Source organism: Phocoena sinus, chromosome 11, assembly GCF_008692025.1.
Source record: "Phocoena sinus isolate mPhoSin1 chromosome 11, mPhoSin1.pri, whole genome shotgun sequence".
NCBI classification, from domain to species: Eukaryota; Metazoa; Chordata; class Mammalia; order Artiodactyla; family Phocoenidae; genus Phocoena; species Phocoena sinus.
Window position 1 is genome coordinate 91,265,801 of NC_045773.1, and position 26,153 is coordinate 91,291,953.

The 26,153-nt window shown below is 41.7% G+C and overlaps 1 protein-coding gene across 7 annotated transcripts in view; it reads left to right on the forward strand.

Moving 5' to 3' along the window:
* The window catches only part of ATXN1 (ataxin 1), a 406,204-nt gene that overhangs the window by 132,730 nt on the left and 247,321 nt on the right, over positions 1-26,153 (forward strand). For all 7 annotated transcript variants that reach the window (XM_032647559.1, XM_032647558.1, XM_032647553.1 and 4 more), the window contains one exon: positions 19,111-19,239. The gene's annotated coding sequence lies outside the window, so the exon portion shown is untranslated. The remainder of the gene's footprint in view (positions 1-19,110; positions 19,240-26,153) is intronic.

The following is a 26,153-nucleotide window of genomic DNA, read 5'->3' on the forward strand; positions in this document are numbered from 1 at the left end:
AAAGCCATACCCTCTCTAAACCCCAGCTTCTTCATCTCCGTTTCATCTTAAATGAAAGGGTTAGAGTCAGGGATGTCCCTAAGGTCCCTTCTAGCTCCCAGACACTGCAGTTATATGCATCACAAAATCAGAAGCCTGAACATATAAAACAGAATTCAGTATTGTCATAAAATGTAACTTACACGAGTTAATCGAGTACACAGTTCATGATACATTTCACTGATACAGTGCTGCATGGTCATTGGGCATTAGTGGAAGCAGTGCACGTAAATGACTCTAATCTGTATTACTTCTACACAATTAAAATAATTTTGATCATTTTTCACTCCTTGATTTGCTTTCTGATGTCTATAATTAGTGCAGTTTTCTTTCTCCAGATACAGTATATAATATGATACATACATGTGCATGGATGTAATCCACCTAGTATCACATATACCCTTCCTGGGTCCCACCTGTAACAGCTGGGCCTCCCCGTATCTACCTCTTCCCAAACCCAAGGGCGCAGCATTTTCTTGACCCTGCCCTTCTTTCTCTCTTTATTGAGGGGTTCTTGGGAAGCGCTTGCAACTGTTCCCCATTGTCTTCTTGCCATATTCAGACCTGGTCAAAGGGCCTTGACCAGTCTCCCTTCTGCAAGGTCTTATCCCAGGAGAGGATCAGACAAGGAGAACCCTGGTTTGTGGATTCTGCTTCCGTAGCCCTTCCCACCAGGTCCTTCTGCTCCTAAAGGAGACTGTGCTTCCAGATGCTGAGCTGGAGAACCCTTGCAGAGACACATCCCTCATGCCGCCGACGTTGTGACTGAGAGCTCCCGGGGTGCTTCTTCCAAGCATCCCCTGCATTGCCTTCTGTGAACCTCGCCTTGGGGTGTCCTCCCTACCCTGGCCTCTGCCCCAGTCCGGTTATTTCTCTCCCTTCACTGCAGCTTCCAGGCCAGTCTCTGCCCGGCAGCCCGTTTGCCCTACTCAGCATCCATGCCTCCCCTGTTTCTGGTCGAAGCCTCCCGGTTCTTTTGTGGTTTCGTCCTCTCCTGCCTCTCCAAACCTCGCCAAAATGGTGATATTTGATTTGTAAAATTTAGCTCAGACCTCCTCAAGAAGGGTGAGCCAAACCCAGTGCTTTGCAAGTCCCCCCCACCCTGACTCCCATTCACAGTGCTGGGGCCTGCCTCGGCTGGGTCATCTGCTCACCTCGAAATGTGCCTTTCCTCTTGGGAAATTTGTTTTAAATCAGGCTCTGGGTGCCAGGGGCTCAAGGCTGTGTAAACTCAACTGGGGGGGGGGCTCTTGGGGGTCTCCCCATGAAAAATTCATTACAGGCAGACCTCAGAGATTCTGTGGGTTCGGTCCCAGACTTCCCCAATAAAGCAAGTATTGCAGTAAAAGCAGTCACACGAATTTTGGGGTTTCCCAGTGCATGTTGAGTTTATGTCTACACTGCTACAGGGTAGAGGGTGGGGCCTGGGAAGGGGGTGGCACAGTGAGGAATGGCACGGTATCTCTAGGCTTCCGGGACCAGGGGGCTGGGGAGGAGAGGAGTGGGAAAGGGCTGAGATGCTCTCAGGCAGGAAAAGAGCCAGATAAAAGAACAGTAACAGAGAAGGACTAACCCCAGGCCTGCCTTTAGGGGGCGCCTGGCTCCATGGCCTGAGGCCAGAAGCTTTGAGAAACCGGTAAGAATGAGGCTCTTGAGTTCCCAGGGATTCTGGCCCTTAGCAGATGTGGCTGGATCAACCCGGTGCTGCATTTAGCTGCACTTGGGAACCACTGTGTCCTTTCCGTAGTTTAGCCTTTAGGATTGCAATGTTCCAGCTACTTTATATTCATTGACTCATAATTGTTATAATATTATAATCTGTAATAATAATTCCTATTTTATACGTGAGTAACTGAGGCTGAGTTACAGAGTTTTTGCCCACGGTCAGAGTGGCGTATGAACCCCGCCTGCCATTTCAATGGATTTCCATCTTTACGGCAGGCCTGCACATGAAACAAAGTAAGCTTTTACAAATAGGAGAGTTACCTCATCCTGTCTCCCAATTCAGAAGGCTGGCTGCTAGCTGATGCTGGAATTTAAAGGCAAGTAAAGCTTTTGATTCCTCAATTTAAAAGTGAAAAGGTTTAAACGAATATTTTTTAGGAGGCAAAACAATGAATGACGTATATTCGTATTGAAACAATACGATGCCTCCCTGGTGTTACCGTCCACAGCTTGGGGTGGAAAAGGCTACGGACAGAGCAGAAACCCCTGGGGCCTAAGGGGAGGCACCTTAGGGGACGAGAGGGAGCGGATCCTGTGACAGACTTTACCTACTTTACGATTTGAGTCTGGACGGCTCTGTTTCACCTTCCTCTGGGATCAGAAAAATAGATGCTGGGGCACGTGCTTTGCCGCTTATCCTTAGCTCACCAAGGATAGCTTAGCATGGGGGTGATATTCATTCCCTTGGCATGAATTTTGAAAACTTCAAGATTTACGATTTGAGAACCCTCCCTCTGAAATGCATGAGAATTTTCTCATAGAAACAGATTCTGCTTGCCAAATAGATTCCACTTGCAAAAAATCTTCTAGTTACATTTCTCCTCTGAGTTATTGAAACAAATAGATTTTAAGTGTCTAGCTGGCTCAGGGATTGCATCCTGTTAGAAGGTCACAATGGAAAAAAGATGGGTGTTACCAGTGTTCCTGGAAGAATAAACTTGAAGCCCCCTGGGGAAACTCCAGGTTCCACCTCTCATCCAGTATCCTGCAGGCTCATTTTTTTCTCACTCTTGGTATAGTATCAATTCTAGCACTGAGCAATTTACTCTAGGTGTCTCATTAGAGTGAAGACATTAAGAATTTAATCTTTAATTTTAGCGTTTTGATGGGGCTTTTCCTTTTTCTGTGTGTGTGACTACCTGTAATAATTTCAGGAACAAGCCCGGCTTTGTTATGCTTTCTTCATCTTACCTCACCTGGCCTAGATAACATGCATTCCCAATTGTATTGAGAGTTTGCAGTGAGGCAGCTAAGCAACAGGCCCTAACAGCTGGGTCATTTCCTAAGAATCAAAGGACATGAGTTCGGTTTCCAGGTCTGGCTTTGGCCTGGTTGGTGAGAGCCAACATTTAACCTGTCTCAGCCTGTACGCTTGGGGATGATTAAAATTGCTTTGCCTGATTCATAACTTAGAGGCGATTAAACTTGTATTTTGAGGGCTTTTCTTTGACTCATTTATTCAAACAAACATTTATCATTGGATGAATGGTGACTTTGACTTAAAAACACTATACAGACATAAAACACTGGCAGCTTGTAGATAGCAGGTTTTTTTATTTGCTCTCCTAAAGGAATTTCATTACCAAATCCTCGTGCATCTTGAACCTCAAGAAGAATAATCCTTGCCTTTGTTGGAGTTTTAAATTTAGACTAATCAGACAATCGTGAAGCATTCTGTTCAAAGCATTCCATTTAGGCTACCCACTTATTATACTCTGCTCTTAAGAAGAGATGAATGTGATTAGCGTCGAACATTCAGTTGGTGTTTTTGCATATCTAATACCAGGGAGAAATTTTCAAAAAGTTGTGCCTGCTGTTTAATATTATTCTATAGTCAACTTTTAATTATCTCTGCTGATGGAATGTAATCAGTGATGTGTATACTCCAGAATCATTTCCTTTGGCTTTGGGAAGCATTGTATGTATGAAGCTTTTATTTACCTTCCACAATGGTTTTGCTCAACTAGTATTAAAATGATGCCAGGGCTTCCCTGGTGGCGCAGTGGTTGAGAGTCCGCCTGCCGACGCAGGGGACACGGGTTCGTGCCCCGGTCCGGGAAGATCCCACGTGCCGCGGAGCGGCTGGGCCCGTGAGCCATGGCCGCTGAGCCTGCGCGTCCGGAGCCTGTGCTCCACAACGGGAGAGGCCACAACAGTGAGAGGCCTGCGTACCGCCAAAAAAAAAAAAAAAAAAAAAAATGATGCCAGATTCTTTGCGCACACAACTCATCAAAGGAAGGAAGGAGGGAATGGTCCAAAAGTATACTGGGGATTAGGGAAAGGTTAACTGGAATTTTCACATTTGTAATAGATAATACACAGAATGAATTAACCCAAAGTTATTCATCTTGATTATTAGATAGAAAATAATGGCCAATAATTCACTACAGTTGCATAAAGAAAAACACAATAAACCACTTACAAGATTTCCATGCACGTATATTGCTGTTCCCATTTCTATATTTTGAACTTTTCTAAAAGTGAATCTGCTGAAGTCCACTCCAGTAACCACTACAGCAGTAAACACTGTCAGTTTAGTGATCTCCAAAATGTGGTCTGCAGGTCACAGTGCTCCAAGGAGGCCTTTTGGGGAAACAGAAGGGCTGGTCCCCTGACCTATTAATGTTTCTAAATAATGTCCCTGTTACTTGTATTAGCTGTTACCGTTTATTGTTAAAAATCCCTCTCTCCTTCCTATTTATTCAGGTTAAGCTTATGTTTATGGGCAGCAATTATAGAAGGAAATTTGGGGAAGGTTTATCTTCTGCCTAGAAGCGTTTTAGATTTCAAAACTCTTCTCAGCCTAAAAATATATTTCTGCCTCAGCCTGCTCTAGAGCCCCTCCCCTCCTACCATTTTTAGACCTCTCTGTTTGGTCCATTCACCTGAGAGACTGGTGAGATTGCTTAGCTCACGCCTTGGAAGTCAATGATGGCTGGCTTTCCAGGGTGAGCTAAGGGGTGATCCCTAAGTGTGGAGATTCTGATGCCTAGGAAAAGAAAACCATCTCTGGCTACACACTTTGGTGTGGGGCCTGTCCTTGATAAGTTGGTAGGAAAGTCTCCGGCCCCACTGACCTGGCCTGTGCGTCAGTGGGGTCTGACTGACATCATTGGGCTTCAGCAAGTTGGAAGCTACATTGAATCTCTGCTACTGGCTTCCCTGCCTGCCACCCGCTCATAGCTTCACCTAACCCACGCCCTTGCAGGTGACCTCATAGGACAGCTGTTCAGATGTTCCCCAGTGCCTCGTTTCCCCAGCTGGACACCAAGCATGGGAGAGCCTTGGGAGGGGCTAGGCATGGCTCTTTGGCGAAGGCCAGTTTCTAGGTTCACAGCTTGCCAGCCAGTCTCCACTGCAAATAAATGTCAGCCTGCAGCCACCACGTGTCCTTGAGCAGAAGCTGACCTCAGCACATTTGTGAAACATTCTGTCACCGGGTCCCAGGTGGCCCTTTCTCCTGCCACCCCCATCTCCATCTCTGCTGACCTTCCCATCATTTCCACATCAGGAAGCCAGCGTCCTCATGTTGTCCTCACTTGTTCCCCTATTATGACCTCTTCTGTAAAAAAGCAGAGGAAAACTAGTGTCTGAATGTCTGCTATGAGTGGGCCACATACTTTTATGTACATAATTGAACTTCAACTTTGCACCAACCTTCTGAGACAGGTGTTTGTCTCATTTCACAGCTGATGAACTTGAGAGTCAAGCCAATAAATAACTTCCCCAAAGTTAACAGAGCTGGAAAGTGGTAAAGCTCAGCTTTAATTCAAAACCTGTTCTCTTTGCATATATGTTTGTGTGTGTGTTTCTTTTTTTGGATGTCTGGATATTCCACTTCCAAGATAGCATATTATTCTGAAATTTAAAGAGAGAGAGAGAGAGGGAATCTTTAAAACAAAGGAAAGACTCTAATTATGGAATATCAGGTATCCATGACTTTTTGGAGGGCTTTGATTTGAAAGCCACACCCCCTGGCAACCAGCCCCTGCAAGGTGTGACAAGCTGTGTAACATGCATCAAAGCATCGTTCGGAATTGACTGCTGCTTTTAGTTAATCCTAGACTGCTCCCTTGCTTCTATTTCCAGCACAATTTAGAACTCAACTGTTTCTCTTCGTTGTCCCTTGGCCAGGGATGTGTGCGTTCCTGGTTTTCTAATAAAACTTCAACCCGTGTTGGGAGCAAAATAGTTTACTTCCAGCCACCTCTCTCAAAATGAATTTGGCAACACTGCATGTAGGAATATGCTTTACCTACATTGAAAATAGCTTTATGTTGCTTATCTGGGAGCCCACAGTGACCTTGAACATGAGAGACATTCTTCCCCAAGAAATGTTTCCCTGCCCTGCTGCCTGGATTGTAACCAACAGAAGGGGCGGTCCACACATGCCAGTAGGGTTAAGGGGCTTGGGTGAGCACATCTGTTTTCTACTGTGGACACACTCACCGCTGACGAAGTTCCCTTACAAAGCCCAAAGGAATTTTCCTCCTTCCGCCGGAGGTGTTTATAACCTCTAATTTGCTTGCCATGGCTCTTGTAGAAACGAGTAGGAGCTCAAACCACTGGCCCGCTGCCACGGAGACACTGTGGGCTGGTGTCCCAGAGCGTGGCACTCCCCTGTGGGTGCTGGGATGCAGATGGGGAGGAGGAAGGATTGGGGTTGGAGCAGCAGCCCCTGGGTCCCAACTTCCACCCTGCTCCCTGGAGGTGTGCGCCTGGGCCAAGGGGACAGCCAATCAGGGAGCGGGAAGGGACCGCGTGGCGCAGTAAGTGGAGGAGAGGGGATGAGCTCGTGGGTGGGTGGTCCAGCATCAGAACAGGTCCTTTGCAAGATCTTATACTAAAAGATTAGCTTTTTAATTTTTTTTTGCAGTACGCGGGCCTCTCACTGTTGCGGCCTCTCCCGTTGTGGAGCCCAGGCTCCGGACGCGCAGGCTCAGCGGCCATGGCTCACGGGCCCAGCCAGTCCATGGCATGTGGGATCTTCCCGGACCGGGGCACGAACCTGTGTCCCCTGCATCGGCAGGCGGATCCTCAACCACTGCGCCACCAAGGAAGCCCCAAAGCTTAGCTTTTTTGTTCTCCGTGCCTGCCAGTGAAGAACATAGCCCTTGCGAAAGATTTGTCCTCATACCTGTTTTGCCTCGGGAAAGCGCTGCCCTTTGTGCTGCTGTAGTGTTTGAAGAGACCTCCACCTGGTGCTTTGAACATGACCTCATTCCCCATAGGAATTTAAAGGGCCGAGGGGGGGGGGAGGGGGAGGACTAAGTAGTCCCTCCTTAAGCACTTAAAAGGAAGTACAAGAATTCTCCTGAACAGATCGTCTAATCGCTGAATAGAAAGCCAGACACACTTTTAACATAACCTCGGAATACAACGTCATTTTAAATAAAAGCTTTTTGTAGTTGTGGCAGATGACTATGTTTTAATGGGATCTTTACGTATCAGTGTTACAAAGGGATCCTGTAAAATGGGATGATCTTAGTACCTTCTTTTTTTAGATTTTTTTTTTTTGATGTGGTCCATTTTGAAATTCTCTATTCAATGTGTTAACAATATTGCTTCTGTTTTATGTTTTGGTTTTTTGGCCACAAGGCACGTAGGATCTTAGCTCCCCACCAGGGATGGAGCCCACACCCCCTGCATTGGAAGGTGAAGTCTTAACCACTGGACCGCCAGGCAAGTCCCTGATTTTAGTGTTTTTGCCAATCTTGAAAGCTGTCTCATAATCTGGAATTTCACCTGAGGTTACAGACACATTTTTTTTTTCCTCATCCTATTTGTGGGCATCCAGCACCAGATACTAAATATCAAAATTTTGTTCACCATATGCTCTTAGTAGAAGGTCAATGGGAGTGGAAGGAAGGAAAGGCTGATCAAGAAGGAAAGGCTGTTCTCTTAACACTGCCTGACTAGGTTCCAGCTCTCTGGCCTGAACAGAGAGGGTATGACCGGTATGATTAAAATAAGGTCCCTTGGGGGCTTCCCTGGTGGCACAGTGGTTGAGAGTCCGCCTGCCGATGCAGGGGACACAGGTTCGTGCCCCAGTCCGGGAGGATCCCACATGCCGCGGGGAGGCTGGGCCCGTGAGCCATGGCCACTGAGCCTGCGCGTCTGGAGCCTGTGCTCCGCAACGGGAGAGGCCACAACAGTGAGAGGCCCGCGCACCGCAAAAAAAAAAAAAAAAAAAAAAATAAGGCCCCTTGGCCCTGCTTAATTAAAGCAGTGTGGGAGTCTAATAAGAAGCATAATACCTCACTGATAGACACCAAAAAATCTCAAATAGGTGACTTAAGGCATTAATACCATTTGCTTGTTTGGCTTTTTATCACATCTAGATGTTCAGAGACACCCATTGTATAGGTGAAGGTACCTGACTCTACCTTCTCCCCTCACTGTCTGCTTTTCACAGATCTGTCTGCTTGTCGGGGTTAACCAGTAGGAAAGAGACCAGAATGGAGAAGGGATGCGAAAACATGGTCAAGATAATTTAAAATGCGGAGAGTGGCTACTACCAATAATAAATGGCTGTGGGGAAGAAAGTTGAAACTGTTGACAACAGTATTGGGTGAAGCTGACCAGGTTTCACAGACGGTTGCCCTGGTCTCTGTTCCTATTAGTCAAAGAAGGCAGACTAGTTATAGTTACTCTCCCAGATAACTTCAGGGTCTGCTATGGTGCTGTCCTGCCGTTGTTACTATTGTACCAGGAAGTGGTTCTGTTCATTGTATTCTTTGCCACTCCTCATGCCCTTTATTTGCTAAATCTACACTGAGACCCAGCCAGGTCTGTAGATACCTGGGGGAAAGATGTAGAACTGGATGATCTGGACCTCACACTTGCAGTAGAGTAGCCTCCAGCTTTGACCTTGATCTTTTGGGAGGGAAGAAGCCTTTTCCTTAAACCTAAGCCTGGCAAAACCTAATTACAAAGGTTTTTAAAAATTTTTTGCTGTTTTAAAATAAAAGCTCATAAGGCTTTTCTTCATCTACTTCAGTTATTTATCCCTCTGTTTCTCTCTTTTTTTTTTTCTTCCACGTCTTTATTGGAGTCTTAAATGCTTTACAACATTGTGTTAGTTTCCGGTGTACAACAAAGTGAATCAGCTATATGTATACATATATCCCCATATCCCCTTCCTCTTGTATCTCCCTCCCACCCTCCCTATCCCATCCCTCTAAGTGGTCACAAAGCACCGAGCTGATTTCCCTGTGCTACGCAGCAGCTTCCCATTAGCCATCCATTTTACACTTGGTAGTGTATATACATCAATTCTACTCTCTCACTTTATCCCAGGTTCCCCTACTCCCTTCCTGTGCTCTCAAGTCCGTTCTCTACGTCTGCGTCTTTATTCCTGTTCTGCCACTAGGTTCATCAGTACTACTTTTTAAAATTCCATATATATACGTTAGCATACAGTATTCGTTTTTCTCTTTCTGACTTACTTCACTCTGTATGACAGATTCTAGGTCCATCCACCTCACTACAAATAACCCAATTTCGTTCCTTTTTATGGCTGAGTAATATTCCATTGTATATATGTGCCACATCTTCTTTATCCATTCATCTGTCAATAGACACTTAGGTTGCTTCCATGTCCTGGCTATTATAAATAGTGCTGCAGTGAACATTGTGGTACATGTCTCTTTTCGAATTATGGATTTCTCCGGGTATATGCCCAGTAGTGGGATTGCTGGGTCATATGGTAGTTCTATTTTTAGTTTTTTAAGGAACCTCCATACTGTTCTCCATAGTGGCTGTATCAATTTACATTCCCACCAACAGTGTAGGAGGGTTCCCTTTTCTCCACACCCTCTCCGGCATTTATTGTTTGTAGATTTTTTGATGATGGCCCTGCTGACCGGTGTGAGGTGATACCTCATTGTAATTTTGACTTGCATTTCTCTAATGATTAATGATGTTGAGCATCTTTTCAGCTGAGCATCTTTTCATGCATTTGTTAGCCATCTGTATATCTTCTTTGGAGAAATGTCTGTTTAGGTCTTCTGCCCATTTTTGGATTGGGTTGTTTGTTTTTGTGATATTGAGCTGCATGAGCTGCTTGTATATTTTGAGATTAATCCTTTGTCAGTTGCAGCATTTGCAAATATTTTCTCCCATTCTGAGGGTTGTCTTTTCGTCTTATTTATGGTTTCCTTTGCTGTGTAAAAGCTTTGCAGTTTCATTAGGTCCCATTTGTTTATTTTTGTTTTTATTTCCCTTACTCTAGGAGGTGGGTCAAAAAGGATCTTGCTGTGATTTATGCTATAGAGTGTTCTGCCTATGTTTTCCTGTAAGGGTTTTATAGTATCCGGTCTTAAATTTAGGTCTTTAATCCGTTTTGAGTTTATTTTTGTGTATGCTGTTAGGGTGTGTTCTAATTTCATTCTTTTGAATGTAGCTGTCCATTTTTCCCAGCACCACTTATTGAAGAGGCTGTCTTTTCTCCATTGTATATTCTTGCCTTCTTTGTCAAAGATAAGGTGACTATATGCACACACGGGTTTATTTCTGGGCTTTCTATCTTGTTCCATTGATCTGTATTTCTGTTTTTGTGCCAGTACCATACTGTCTTGATTACTGTAGTTTTGTAGTATAGTCTGAAGTCACGGAGCCTGATTCCTCCAGCTGTTTTTCTTTCCCGAGATTGCTTTTGCTATTTGGGGTCCTTTGTGTTTCTATAGAAATTGTAAAATTTCTTTTTTCTAGTTCTGTGAAAAATGCCATTGGTTATTTGATAGGGATTGCACTGAACCTGTAGATTGCTTTGGGTAGTATAGTCATTTTCACAATATTGATTCTTCCAATCCAGAAGCATGGTATATCTCTTCATCTGTTTATGTTATCTTTGTTTTCTTTCATCAGTGTTTTATAATTTTCTGAATACAGGTCCTCTGTTTCTCTCTTAATATTGAAGGAAATTAAAGAATTATCTCAATTTGCCATACTTTTGTGTAGTTTAAGTTTGTACATGACTTCCTGTTCCAAGTGGGCAGTTTTGGTCCCTGGGACCCTTAGTATTCTAGATCATTCTTTGACACCTTTGGTAGCCACCTTGCTTAAGAATTGAATGATTGGGAAATAAAGCCAAGTGGAGCCTTCAAATCATTTATCCTCAGTCTAGTCTAAGTGGCTAGTTAATGCCCCATTTGAAGGTGGAAAAATAAACATATCTTAGGAAGTAGTTCTCATTTGCTATGTTTAGTGTGGAACAAAATATAAACTCACCAGTGTGAGAGAGAGGTATACGATGTTTATTTCTTTATGAACATTCATAACTTGGGCCAATAAAATAAGAGCACCAGCTTTAGATCACATAGCTCTCCTTGATTTTAAAATGTTTTCACAGTTTAAAAAATGATAGGGTGTACTCCTGGTAGGAGTGTAGATTGGCGTAGCCATTTTGGAAAACAATATGGCAGCATTATGTAAGAGTGAATATTCACATACCATGACCCAATCAATCCATTCCTAGGCAGTACCCCAGAGAAACTTTGCTTATGTGTATTGTTTCTACTGGAAACAGCATTGTTTCTAGTAAAATAATTAAATAAAATGAACACTAGAAACTAAAAATCCATTAGTAGAATGCTGAAAAATTCACACAAGGGATATTATACAGCAATGAAAATGGATGATCCACAGCTGCTACCAATAGCATAGTTAAATCTTAGAAGCAAAATTGTGTGCAAAAAAACTAACCACAGAAGTCTCTATATAATAAGATAGAATTATTTATAAAGTTTAGAATCAAGCAAAATTAAATGATATATTTTACGGTATGATACAAAGTTCAGGACTGTGGTTACCTCTGGAGAAGAGGTGGGGGAGAGCTTAGGCAAGTAGCAGATAGGTATATGCGTCGTTATTGGTAATGTCTTAAATGAGATGGTACGTTTATGGGTTTTCATTTTATTGCTGTGCGTCATAGATTATATACACGTTGTGTGCATCCTTTTGTAGATTTCAAATTTTGCATAATGCAAAAATTTGTTTTGGATTAAAAATTTTTTCTAGCTTTATTGAGGTACATTCAGCTCTACGGAAGTTTAGGGTGGACAGCATAATGATTTGACTTTACATGTATTGTGAAATTATTACCACAATGTTTAGTTAACATTCATCATCTCGTATACATACAAAAAAGAAAAAGAATTAAATTTTCCTTGTGATGAAAACTCTTAGGATTTACTCTCTTAATAACTTTCATCTGTATCATATAGTCATCAAGTATAGTCATCATGTTGTACATTATTACATTTGTAAAATACAAATATTTTAAGGTGATAGCATAAACCAGAATTTCCCCTTGTTGTTCCCATATTCTACCTATTTCCTATCATAGTCCCTTTTTTTTAAAGTAATTTTATTTAATTAATGAATTAATTAATTTTTTGGCTGTGTTGGGTCTTCATTGCTGTGCGCGGGCTTTCTCTAGTTGTGCTGAGCAAATGCTACTCTTTGTTGTGGTGCACGGGCTTCTCACTGTGGTAGCTTCTCTTGCTGCGGGGCCTGGGCTTTTCACGTGCGGGCTTCAGTAGTTATGGAGTGCGGGCTCAGAAGTTCTGGCTCGCGGTCTCTAAAGCGCAGGTTCAGTAGTTGTGGCGCACGGGCTTAGTTGCTCTGCGGCATGTGGGATCTTCCTGGACCAGGGCTCGAACCGGTGTCCCCTGCATTGGCAGGTGGATTCTTAACCAGTGCACCACCAGGGAAGTCCCTATAGTCCCTTTTCATACTCTCCAGTGTCTTGACATTACACATGAGTGTTTAAAAGATGTGGTATGACAGGGAAATCCTTGGGGTCCTTTGGGTGGCTGAGGATATAGGGTGAAGCTGACAGTATCCCCGAAGTGGGATGAGATAGGAGACACAGAAGCCCTCTACTCCTGCTCCTATGGAACGCCTAGAGAATCTTGGGTCGTGGAGAAAAGAGAGCCCATTAAATAAGGCTTGGCGTGACCTTCTGGAAACTCCATATTTATTGTCCCAATGGTGATGAATAGTTCCGAATGTGGACAATCAGCTTGGATAGCTTATTAGGAGAAACTTGTTCTTTTGCTGCCCACTGTTCTTTTCTGAGCAGAACGTGGCCTTGAGTGAGGAGGGATTTGGCATGTGTATAATGATGTCATGGGTGACGCAGCCAGGCAAATTACCACAGAGGCTCAATCTTGAAAAATTAAAAGGCTATATGTGAGAGATTGGTCCATGTGGGAATAAGAATGACAATGAAAGTGGAAAACATATGCCAGGACTGGTGTGGTGCTCCTCTGGGTACCAAAGTTCTCTCCTGCTCAGATGCATCATCACTGAAGTGCTGGCCAGTCTTGGAAGGCGAGGGCAGACGTCTCCAGGGGGTCCTCAGCTTACTCTTGAGCAACTGCCTAGAGTAATGTGTGGCATGCCCGTATGGTGGAGGTTGAATCCTCCTCTGGATTTCCGTTGAAGGAGTGTGTGGAATCAATACCCAACTGCACGTTTGTCCTGAGAACACCCAGAGGCCCCTGTGTGGCTTGGTATTTTTCAGACTAATTCTCCAAGAGGAAAATGTGCAGAATGTCTGTTTTCTAAAATAGTTTTAGCATCTTTTATGCAATGCTGATGCATCTGGAAGTGAAAATGCTAAGAGTTTCATTTCACTAAAAATGGATTTGTTTTCTTTAACCTTTAACTTTAGATCACAAGCAGTGACATTTTCACCATAGTCTTAAGGGTATCAAAATGTGTGTGTTCGTTGACACATTGAACCAGTCTTTACTGAGAATATTAATGTGCAAAGGAATGTGCAGTTTGTTATGAAAAATGCAGAGACCTGATAATGACTCTTAGGATCTCACAGTGTAGAGAGGGAAATGGGTCATTCATTACATGACAGAACAAATAACAGTATATGTGGAAGCATGTCACAGAGGATGTGACATCTGAGCTGAATCTTAAAGGAAGAGTAACATTTGAATTGGTAAGAGGGGCATTCCCTATTGAGGGACCAGCATAAATAAAGAGGAATTTAGCCTTGTAAATTTCTAAGATTTCACCAGATTTTATGACACAAACACAAGCATCATGATAATGAAATTAATAGGAAATTCAGAGAAATATTATCTAAGTAAATTAAAACTTTTTTTTTTTTTTGCTAAATTTGTTTGTCCTACCTTTTCATCTTAATTATGTTGCAAAGCACAATAGATTTGCATTATGTTAAACTGGTTAATAGTTGTGCTCAATGAATAGAATTATAATTCAGTTTAAAAGTAGTTTAGTATCCTACTGGCAAAACAGTTAAGAATTCAGCATTTAAGTCAATTTAGATAATTTAGAGTTTAGATAAATTTAGACAAATTAGAAGTTTGGGGTTAACAGATACACACTACTATATATAAAATAGATAAACAACAAGGACCTACTGTATAGCCCAGGGAACTATATTTAATATCTTGTAATAACCTATAATGGGAAAGAATCTGAAAAAGAGTATATATATACACACACACATATATGTATACGTATAGATGAATCACTTTTCTGTATACCTGAAACTAACACAACATTGTAAATCCATTATACTTCAATTAAAAAAAGAAAAAAGTTAGCATTTTTATATTTCCCCTTCGTAACTCTATTACTTCTCAGAAAATGGTCAAGCCCCCATTAGAAATCTAACTTGCTTTGGGTTTTGTCATTTATCACAGAGATAAAGATGAATTGAGAATAGAAATCTCAAAATGCAATAATGATAGTACTTTATATTTCAGTAGCACGCAGTATATATAAAATAGTTCAGTATTTGTTATTTAAATTCAGCAAGTGTGCAACAGAAACAGCAATCTAAGACTAAATTAGAAGTTTGCTTTGCAGAATAAACTATTGCCAGTATATTCTGCTCAACTGTGTATTGTGGTAGCATTTGTAAACAGTTCATTCTTACATTATTTTTCCTAAAAAACCTGTTGCAGAATTATTTTGCTTCTTTCCCCCTCTTTGCAGAGTCTGTTAAATTTTAGCAATTCTAAATCAGAATAGCATCTAATAGACAACACGTGGAATGTGTTGGCTGTTAATTCAAACGTTTTTATGGCATATTCATTAGACAAATACGTAATATTTATAAAGTCTGTCCAGTAATTAAAAGAAATGGATGAATATGTATCACTATCTTGTTTTTTTAGCAAAAGAAATAATTCACAGTAAGCGTTTCTAATTATGTCAGCTAAACGTTTATAGTGCTTGAATGATAATATTTGTTGTTTCTATCGTTTAGATTTTATAGATAATTTTTGGACAGAAATGCTTCTTTCGTGTTGAAGTGTCTGTGCCTTCACACATACATTGCAGATTACTGAAACAATAATTTGCCCTTCAGCTGTAGTGAATAAAACTCTCCTTTATCCTTAGTTTGCTGAGGACCTCTCCGGTCACCTTTCTGTGGCCTTACAGAGATGCTAATGCTAATTAATGTTTTAATAGGAAAAAATGTTGGCAAATAAAACTGTTAAGTTTGAAGCATGAATTATAAATTCACCTTGGTTGTCCTAATGATAATGTTTATAGAGTGCTTCCAGTATGCTGAACTCTGTACTAAATATTTTACTTATGGAGACTTCCCTGGCGGTCCAGTGGTTAAGACTCGGCGCTTCCACTGCAGGGCGCACGGGTTTGATCCCTGGTTGGGGAACTAAGATCTCGCATGCCGTGCCGCCAAAAAAAAAAAAATTATTTTTTTACTTATATATAAGTATATATATATATGTAATATATATACTTATATATATTATTATATGTATGATAATAGATATACTTATATATTATTTGAATATAAATATTTTACATATATCAGCTTATATATTGTTATATGTATATGGTAATATATATACATATATAATTTAATTTTCCCAATTACTGTGTGAGGTGGGTGTTATTATGCCCATTTTACAGATGAATTTGTAACCATTATGCCTCACAACATTTAATAATAATTTAAATATACTATATTAATAATATATTGATATTTTAAGTATGCAACTCTGGAGCTTTACACATATTTCATATATCTATAAACTTTCTTTTGTTCATTCAACAAATATTTATTTACTGACTATTTATGTGCCAGGCTGCTATGCTAAACTCTGGGGAGAGTGGGATGAGGCAGTACCCACCCCCTCTTGTCTTTAAGGGACTTAGCAATGTACTGGGAGAGATGAACTTGGCCTAAGACACAAGTACAAGAAAATATGATAATTGCTTTAATAGGAGTAGGTACAGGGTATTGTAGGAAAATGGGAGAAGGGGACCTCAGCTCCCCAGAAGGTTTAAGAGAGGTCTTCACAGACAATCAGCCCTAGCTCTGAAACTTGAAGAGTGAGTCTGAGTTTGAAAAGATGATCAGAGAGAAAAGTGCAGAGGGGAAAGAATAGACCAGGGTGTGGGCAGGAGCCGGAGCCAGGCAGGCTTGGTCAGGCAGCTACAGGGATTCAGAGGGGCTGAGTGTCAAGTGCAGCTGGAGGAGGGCCATTGTGGCTGAGGTCAGATCACAAGGAGGCTGGCCTGCTGTTCTAAGGAGGGCGGACCTTGTGCTCTGTGTGTTGAAAAGCCATCAGCAGATTGATTCAACAAACACTCATTAAATTATGATAAGGGATGTCCTTCTCCCCCCCACCCCTCCTCTTCTCATTTATTCATTCAACAGATTTTTAGTGAGTGCCTATAACATGCCTAGCATTGTGTTGAACGATGAGGATAAAAGCATGAGCAAGAATTTGACACAGTTCTCCCTTCCTGGAACTTACTAATTAGTGGGGGAAACAGGCATTCATCGTGAATTTAGCAAAAAAAAAAAAAAAAGTAAAATTACAAAGGTGACCAGTGTAACAAGGAAGAGAGTGATTCTGTAAAAGCATGTAGTAGGGGGTAGTGACCTGGCCGAGATCAGGAAAGGCTCCCTTGAGGAGAAGAGGACTGAGCTGAAGGAGGAAAGAGTACAAGGTCATTTGATGAAGAAGGTGGGTGATTCGGGGAGACGTCTCAGCAAGGAGGAGATCATGTGCAAAGGGTCTGAGGCCTAGAAGAGCTAGGTACTTTTCAGGAATGAAAAGTAAGGCAGAAGAGCTGCATGCAGGCTGGAAAAGAATGCAAGGGCTGGATCACACTGGGCCCTGGGAGCCATGGTCAGAATCCAAGCTCTCTGGAAAGCTGCTGCAGTGCTTTGGGCAGGTGCTGAGGATGGGCTGTAGGAGAAGGGGCTGTAGGGTGGCAGGGAAGGAAGCAGGGAGACTAAATGGGAGGGCAGCAGAATAGTCCAGATGAGTCGGGATGGTGGGCAGCCTGGAGCGGAGGTGGTGGTCGGGAGAGAAGGGGAAGGGTGTGTGCTGGTGGCAGACTCAGTGACTGGATGGTTGGGAATGGGGCATAGTTTGGAAAGGACAATGTCAGGGTGATGTCGGTGCCATTGCTGAGCTAGGGAAACATAGGAGGGGGCAGAACCCCCTCTGCTTGGATTCCCGGAAAACCTCAGGAGAGGTGGAGAAAGACATCAAAAGGAATTGAGATTGGAGGTTGGCCTTGAAGAATGAGTAGGCATTTTCTAGTTGGCAAGGAGGGGAAAGGCATGCTAACCAGAGGGAGTGGCAGGTTCAGAGGCACAGAGGCGTAACCAGAATAGTGCAAACAAATAATGGCATCCGCACACAGGTACAAAAGGGAAGTTAATATGTGACCCATAAATAACTGTTGATTTCTTGATACGCTCATGTCTATTTTGTGCGCAGTCATCCTAAGACCTATAGTAGGTAGAGTTTGTAAATAGGTTAAAATGTTTAAGTGTTTTTTTTTATTCCATGGACATAATATATAGAAATTCCTCTCTTTACTTCCATATTTTAAAGTAAGGATTCACATATGGCTCTTGATTTTATTATCTGCTTTCTTTCTAATGAAATTTAGCCATTTGGGTAGGACTTCAACTTTAGGTATTAGTGTTTTGGCATCTGGATTTGGGATTAATCGACATTTTAAATTTACTGAAATAACTATAAATTTACTCCTGATGGACATATGATCATGTTGATTTCAGTTTAGCTTGGAAACTAAAATCAAAAGACAATCAAATTCAAAAAGAGTTAGTAATGCCAAGACGTAGGTGACGTATTGACTCTGGGGAAAAATAAGGTGACATTGAATTAATATTTAACTTTTTTATAATAAGTACAAGAGTGCTGATAATCAGATCAATTTTGGAGACGTGATAAAGCACTGAAATTATGAGCATAGCTTGCGTGAAAGATAGTGGCTTAAATACTGCCTTTAACATCTGCTAGCCCTACAAATGCCCAGTTTTCTTGTCAATAAGAGAGATAATAATGATTACTAGCTACCTCACGGGGTGCGGTGGAGTGGAGTATTCTATGTAAAGCATTCGCACAGTGCCAGGAACAGTCAGTGTTCAATAAATGTCCGTGATGACTTTGAGTATCAGGGATACTGTGCTTCACCTGAGTCATCAACAGAGGGGCACGTACAGTTTCAAAAGTGAAAGTCAAGGGCTTCCCTGGTGGCGCAGTGGTTGAGAATCTGCCTGCTAATGCAGGGGACACGGGTTCGAGCCCTGGTCTGGGAAGATCCCACATGCCGCGGAGCAACTAGGCCTGTGAGCCACAACTACTGAGCCTGCGCGTCTTGGAGCCTGTGCTCCGCAACAAGAGAGGCCGTGATAGTGAGAGGCCCTGCGCACCACGATGAAGAGTGGCCCCCACTCGCCGCAACTGGAGAAAGCCCTCGCACAGAAACGAAGACCCAACACAGCCCAAAATAAATGAATTAATTAATAAAATTAAAAAAAATATAAAGTGGAAAGTCAGGCTGTTATGGTAAATACATGTACCAAACAAACTTGCTTACCTTTGTGGCTAGAAAGAATCTTAGAAAGCGTCGGATTCAGTAATGTTTCTGACATTTTCTGGGGAAGAACTGCTTTTCATTTCTCAGAAGTTTGGGGATCAATTAGAGAAAGAGGGGAAGGAATAGGGTTATTTTGATGGTGTTATTCCTAAGGTCAGGAGATGGGCTGGGAAGCAACCCCCTGGCAGGCAGAGCCCTCTCATCCTCAGAGGTGAGGACCTGCTGTGTGTCTGCTTGCTGAGTTTTTGGTATTCTGAATTGTCTCGTGTGTGTTATCTCTGTGTGTGTGTGTGTGTGTGTGTGTGTGTGTACATGTGTGAGAGAGAGAGAGAGAGAGATAGGGAGGGAGAGAGATATGCAAATATGTTTTTCTTCTCTGAGAATTCAGCTAATGTGAACGAAGACCACAGAAAACTGCCTAACTCAGTGGGAATATTTTTTTTGTAATTACAGGTCTAGGCTTTTTGTATTGAGTTTCTCTACTGTCTCCCCTTCTGCTCAAGCAAAATCTGTGTGAAAAGACCTGCTGGGAAGGAGCTGACTGCTTATGATTCTCCATTGTGGTGAAAGCACATGGTACAGGTAAATATCTCCGAAATCTTTAACCGAAAATAACTATCATTTGATTGTAAAATCTCTAAGATAGTGGTGGGGATGTTTACATGTCTATTCACACACACACACGCACACACACGGGCAACATAAACATACATCTGTAGGTTCACGTGTCTTCCATCTGTTTATTCTCTCCATCTCTATAAAAATGGAACCCTTGCTTTTTTGTGGGAAAGAAATTAACTTCTATTCATTTTGGGCTCACTGACTTGGATGATGACAAGGCATTAATAAGAAATGGATGACTCTGATCATTGTGTTTATAAATTCAGCTAGAGAGACTACCATCAGATGGTAGTGGTGAACAATGCAACATATGCTATCACCTAACCTTTTTCTTCCTCTCAGCAATGCAATAATGAACATCTTTTCATTACAAGTTACTTATCTACAAATATATAGCATACCACTGAATACATATCCTAAAATACATTTAATTGATCTTCTCTAGTTGGACATTTAAGTTGTTTCTAATTTTTTTTTTTTTTTGCTTTTATGCTACCAAGAATGTTCTTATGGCTTCATGTTAGTCGCCATTATTAATGGTTTCCTTGGGATACTTCCTTAGCAGTAAATTGCTAAATTTAAGAGTTTTCAAGTTTTAAGACTCTTGCTACTTGTTGCCAAATTACTCTCCCATAAAGTCAGACCAGTTTATATTTCCAGAGGCGCAGTATATGAGAGACCTACTTCCGTATAGTTTTGCCAGTGCTGAGAATTTTGAAAACAAAGAGTCTTTGCCAGTTGATTATGAGAAATGGTGCCTCTATGTGTCCCTTTTTTGGGTGTGGTGGTTGTGAGGGAGGGGGCATTTATTTGTAAATAATACTATTTTGAAGAACCTTTCTTCTGTAGACAGTAGCATGCTTGAAACTTACCGATAGTTAACATTTGAGAAATAATACTAAATCAAGAAGCATGGAAGGGTCCTAGACAACCATGAGATCACATACTTTTTCAATGGAAAACATAATTTTTTATTATTTAATAAGAATGAAAAGGTATTTAATAAAAAGCAGCCATCATTAAACATGGACCTGAAGTTAATATACATGTATATGTGTGTATATATATATATATATATATATATATATATATATGTACGTATGCAGATGTGTGTATATGTGTGTGTGTGTGTATGTATGCATACACATACATATGTGTGTATGTATAACACTATATACACATATGTGTGTCTGTATACATACACATATACCCATCGAACATTGGGAGTAGGATGCAATATAATTATGGTCGTACCGTATGATTCAGGGGCTGTGGATCACAGACGATAAGACGGCAGGTTCCAGACTGCCTCGGCTCAAACTCCAGCTCTGCTATTTTCTTGAAGTATGACCTTGTTACTATACAGCTCAAAGTCTAAGTTTATAAAATTTAGATAATATTAGTATCCATCTCATAGGGTGTTTTTACAAGGAACTATATGTGAGATCATTTAAAAGTCCTATTCCAAAAGAGTATTTAATGCTATGAGAAGATGGTCACGATCAAAGTAAAAAAAGCAAAGTATGACACTAACCATGGTACAATCCCATTCTTGTAAAACTGTTTTTTCCCTTCTTCCTCCTTTGTTTCATCCTCCTCTGGGATCCAAAAAAGGTATAATGTATGTCTGAATGGCTTTTATTAGAATTAATGGAGTAATCCCAGTTCTGGAGAAACTGGCTGACTGAAGTCTGCAAGTCAGAGACCCATTCACCACAGAGCTATGAAGTCAAAACTGTCTATGACACTGACCAGCGGGTCCCTTGGAGCAGCCCTTATGTGAGAACAGAGCCTCATCCCCACCCCCGGCTGCCTGACTCCTGAGATACAGCAAGGACCTTGGATAAGGCCAGCTTCCTGGCCCCTTGGAGCTGCACTGAATCTCTAACGGTCCAGCTCCACACATGAGCTGCCCTGCTAGGCTCATCTTGTTCTCCCATTACTAAATAAGCTTCCTTTCACAAGGGCGAGTCCCTCAACCCTTGAACCACATCATAAGGTTGCAATGTAGAAGGGAAAAGAGAGCGTGATTTGGCATCAAGGAGACAAACCCACGGCGACTTGTCTGGCTTCAGCTAATGCTTTTCACCGGAGACTCTGCAAGTCTTGTGTATGTACATTTGTTTTGGCCCAAATTTCCAGTCTAATTTGAACAGCTCTGTACTTTTCAGTAAAAAAGGAACATCTGAATTCCCAATTAAGACAGTTTAGCTTAAGAATTCCTCTTTAGTGGACCATAAATTATTCTCCTCGTAATGATTACGAGGACGCATAAGAAAATGAAACTTGTGTTTATGCACATACATATGTTATTTCAACAAAATTAATAAGTTCACAAAGGGAGAGAGGACAATGAATGTGTCAGCAAATATAGGTCAGCAAAAGAGTGCGTCGTGTTCTGCCAGACTCCAGCGAGCTGAGGTAGAAAGGCTGAGCATCTCCGTAGTAAGGGCGGTGATAACAGCGCCATATGGGATGTTTGGTATTTGGATAGCACTTTGATTCCTCCCCAACTACAGAATCAATAGGGACTCAAACAGAGAGGAAGAAAGGATTCTCTAGCTGTGCATGCTGGTGTGCAGAAATGCAGACACGTTGATTAGTAGGGGCTTACCAGGATGAAATTTCTTTAGGGAGGCAGAAGAGTGGGGAATATTTAACCACATTTCACAGCAGTTTTGGGTTGTCTCCATAACCAGACCATTGTTGCAATCATGTGGGAAAGTTCTCTGCAAGACCAGGCCAAATCATTCTTGAGAACTCAATTCAGAGAGTCCCATAGGACCTTTGGGGTGCCTTCGGGCTTTGCCAGAACAGAGTGAGAGCACACATTTTGAATTGGAAGAAACTGAGATGATGTCTGTAAATTCTGATCTCATTTAGTCATTCATCCCTCATTCATTCAGAAAATACCTGTTTGGGGGCTACGATATACTCACACAGTTCTAAACCCTGGAGATATGGGATGGGACAAGGTAGACAACGGGCCTGCCCTGATGGAGCTTTCATTTCTAAGGCAGATACCCTCGGCAGCATCAGAACCTGGTTTGGGTGAACAGGGGAGATGATCTGGACCATTCTAAAAGGAGGTCTAGAGTGCATCTGAAATGAGAGAGTGGAGAAACCAGTGGAGAAAAAGACCTGTTGATCCGGAAGGTGCAGGCAGAAAGAACTAGAGGAGAGGGGCTAGCAGTGAGGTTGTGGTCACTGAAAGCAGGACCAGATTGGGACGTGAAGAAGGTGCCGAGAGAAGACAAGTGTGAAACTTGGCTTGGATGCACAATTGTCGGAGCCCATAAAAATCATGCGGCCACTGATCTCTCAATTTAGGCAATAGAAATAAAGCTTGCTATCGATAATCTGTCTTTTAACAAATTGTGAAATGGGTGTTTTATTCTATGACTGTATAAACATGTGAGACAGGAGAATGGATGGCTCATGGTATATAGGGTGGTACTTTCTTTTTTCAACCACACCCAAAAGAAGAACTGAGGTGGTGGCTTCACCAGAACACATTGACCTTACTCTAACTTTGACTAATGACATCCCTATTCTTACCTTATCCACCATCCTTCACGTTAGAGAGCGAGATTAGTTCTATGATCAATTTTCCCTTCTGTGGGCAACCACAGTTAACTTTATTTAGTTAACTTTAAACAGATTTAACTTCTGGATCGAAATAGTCTCTCCAGTTGTCACCTCTTGGCCTCTTTAGTATTTTGGTACCCTTCCACTCAGCTTGTTTGTGGGATTGTGGTTCTTCTTACCTTCCTCCCTTCACTCCTGGTTGCTTTTAGTGGTCTCTTAAATAATAAAATCCACTTAGAGATTTATTTTATCTCCTTTGACCTTCAACATGGGTTTGGTAAAGGCTACATTTTTGGCTTTGGCTTTACTATCATTGAGGGACCCTTTTCTTCTGTATTATTGCTCCCTAGTCAACTGCTTTATTCTGGGGCTCTAACTTCTACCATATATTTTACTCAAATACTTTTCCTTTCTTTGACAAGCCCAGTTCGTTTAGTTTAGTTGCCCATCCCACTCCCAACCCATTCCACCCAAGCCCCCAACACACACACTGGGATTTGCAGTGTACATTTCCAAGGTTAAGAAAACCCTACTGATATTCATTAAATCTTTAAAATAGAGATCTTCTCCAAAATCATCTTTTAGCATAAACATGTTCTTCTCTTTTCCACTCTAGTTCCTTCAGTCTGAAGGTAGTCTGCATAACTCATAGCTAGTTTGGGGGAAGGTATTATTTTGAGACACTTTAATGATGTTTTTCATGGCAAAATGAAAAACGTAGAGACAAAAGACTCCAGGGTACATAGTGTTTTATATGTAGGCATAGCTTTTCAAAACTGTTTTGGAGTGTATTCGAGTATCTAAAATAATTTACCAGACTTCTGTATAAAGCATTTTATTCTTTGAAAAATCTTATAAATAATATAATTTACTGTGTCAGTGTGCAAACATTCCCATAGTTCTCTTACCTTTCATGAAATGAGGTAGAATATTTTGTCATCTGACAGTAAAACACATGAGAAAATGGTTGATACCAAAGCCTACTGTTTTATTTGTTTATTTTTTCTTTTCCACGTTGGGATGCTGAAGCGACTTGCTCCCTCCTAATACACTGATGCTGCTCTCAGTGTTGGCAAACTGTGCTATTCAAAGTGTGAGTGATGACTAGATGTAGAAATATCAAAGTGTCAGTATCCTTTGGTACTTTTAAAATTACTCTTTCTTTCTCTTAGAGTTTATCAAATGAGATGAAGTATTTGAGTATGTTTTCTAAATTCTAGAATATTACCTATTATGGCCGTTGGTGTTATAGTATTTAGAGGTTGAAGGGAACGTGAAGATCATTTAGTCCCCTTTCCCCCCAACTCAGGACCCCCTCAGATATCATTAGTGCCTTTCATTTCACTAGGGTTCGGATAGCGAGTCATTGATTGTTCATTGACTATTGAAAGAACCATTATCACTGTAAGATTTAGAAATAGTATATAGAAATTCGTGGGAATAGTATACTCTTCTGTTTGAGTTATCAAGAAACAAAAGATGCATGCCTCTAGATGCCAAGCAGTATCAAGGATTATGTCTTTAGATTAAATGAGAAGTATATCATTGATATTTATTTAGATTTTCACTAAGTGTTTTGAGTAAAATTTGGGAAGGTCATTTCTATGACTTGGCAATTTACTCTGCCTCCTGTTTTCTCTTTGGAAGTATTCTTTCTTCTGTATCTTTCATTTTTCTTTTCTTTAAAGTGAGGACAGCAGGTCACTGTGAAGATGACATACATAATCAGCTTTTAGAACATTTCCTGGCCTGGCACATGGTTAAAGCATCTGCTACTACTAATTCTACTTTGTTGTTTCTCCCTGCTACTTCACACTCTGTTTTTTCTGGTAGAGATTTTTCTTGAGTATCAAAAATAAATCAATATAACCAAACAAAACAAGAAATTAAGTACTGATATCATATGCTTTAGAAGCTGGGGTTGTGTTTGGTTCCACTGGTGGAGATGTGACCCTCTGAGTGCATCCATGGCTGAACCCAAGTTCAAGTGGAACGCCCTGGGTCTGGGGATCAGGGGAGAGCTTTGAACAAGGTACTCACTTTGTGCCTCCAAGTTTTATATCTGTAACACGAGCGGACTACTCTCTGAGGCTTCTTCTGCTTCTGAAAGACATCATCATCTTACATCCTTGATTTTTTTTTTTTTTTTTTTGCGGTACGTGGGCCTCTCACTGTTGTGGCCTCTCCCGTTGTGGAGCACAGGTTCCGGACGCGCAGGCTCAGCGGCCATGGTTCACGGGCCCAGCCGCTCCACAGCATGTGGAATCTTCCCAGACCGGGGTACGAACCCGCGTCCCCTGCATCGGCAGGTGGACTCTCAACCACTACGCCACCAGGGAAGCCCCATCCTTGATGTTTTAAGGCTTTGAAGTCCCCATAGAAAAGAACCCACGAAAAGTCCCAGCCACCGTTTCTACTCTCTCCATGCATTTGTGTATATGTGTGGAGTGTTTTTTGGTTTGTTTCCTCCTTCGTGTTCAGGTGGAGCTAATGACCTGCCCCTCAAGTGATGATGATAAAACAAAACAAAACACTTCTTTCCTGCACCAAGGCAACCCCCTCCAGATGCTGAAGCTCTTAAGCTAGTATATTCACATGGCACAGAGAGAGCATCACTTCACTTGCCACTGAAATACAGCCATCTCTGGAGTGAAGTTTGGCAGCTGTGTAATAGTCAAGCTGCAGTACTTATACGACAGTTTGGGGAAAGGAGTGAGACAGAAATAGCAGATTCCAAAATAATCCAATTAAAAGAGCTGGGAAAGCAGAACTGGGCAACAGGAAGGGAGGATGGGATGCCCTGAAGTTGGATTATCTCTACGGGTTAGACGATGTGGACTTCGGCTCTTGAAGCTCGATGGTGACCACAGTCAGCAATCTGCTACACACACCAGAGAGGGGGCTTGTCTGCTAGCCCATTTGGCTATAAGCTTGTGAGTTTTCTCTCTCTTTTCCCAGTGATCTAATTATCAGGCTGTGTTGGCACATGACTAGATCTGTCTTTCAGAGCCACCTCCTCCTTTTGCCCCCTGCATAGGATAATATCGTGGTGTAGTATTTATGACATCAGAATATACTACACTGAGAAGTTGTTACGTTAAAGCACCTTTTTTAAATGGCTCAGGCAGGATGAACTTGCAGATAAGAAAGGACAACCCCTCCCCCCAAAAAAAGAAAGGACAACCCTACTGTTTAATTCAAAGATCTTGGCAATAACAGTGACTGGGGAGGAAGATTCAAGAAATGTAGGCGAATGCAGTTGAATAAAAATGGAGAATTCTTTAAGT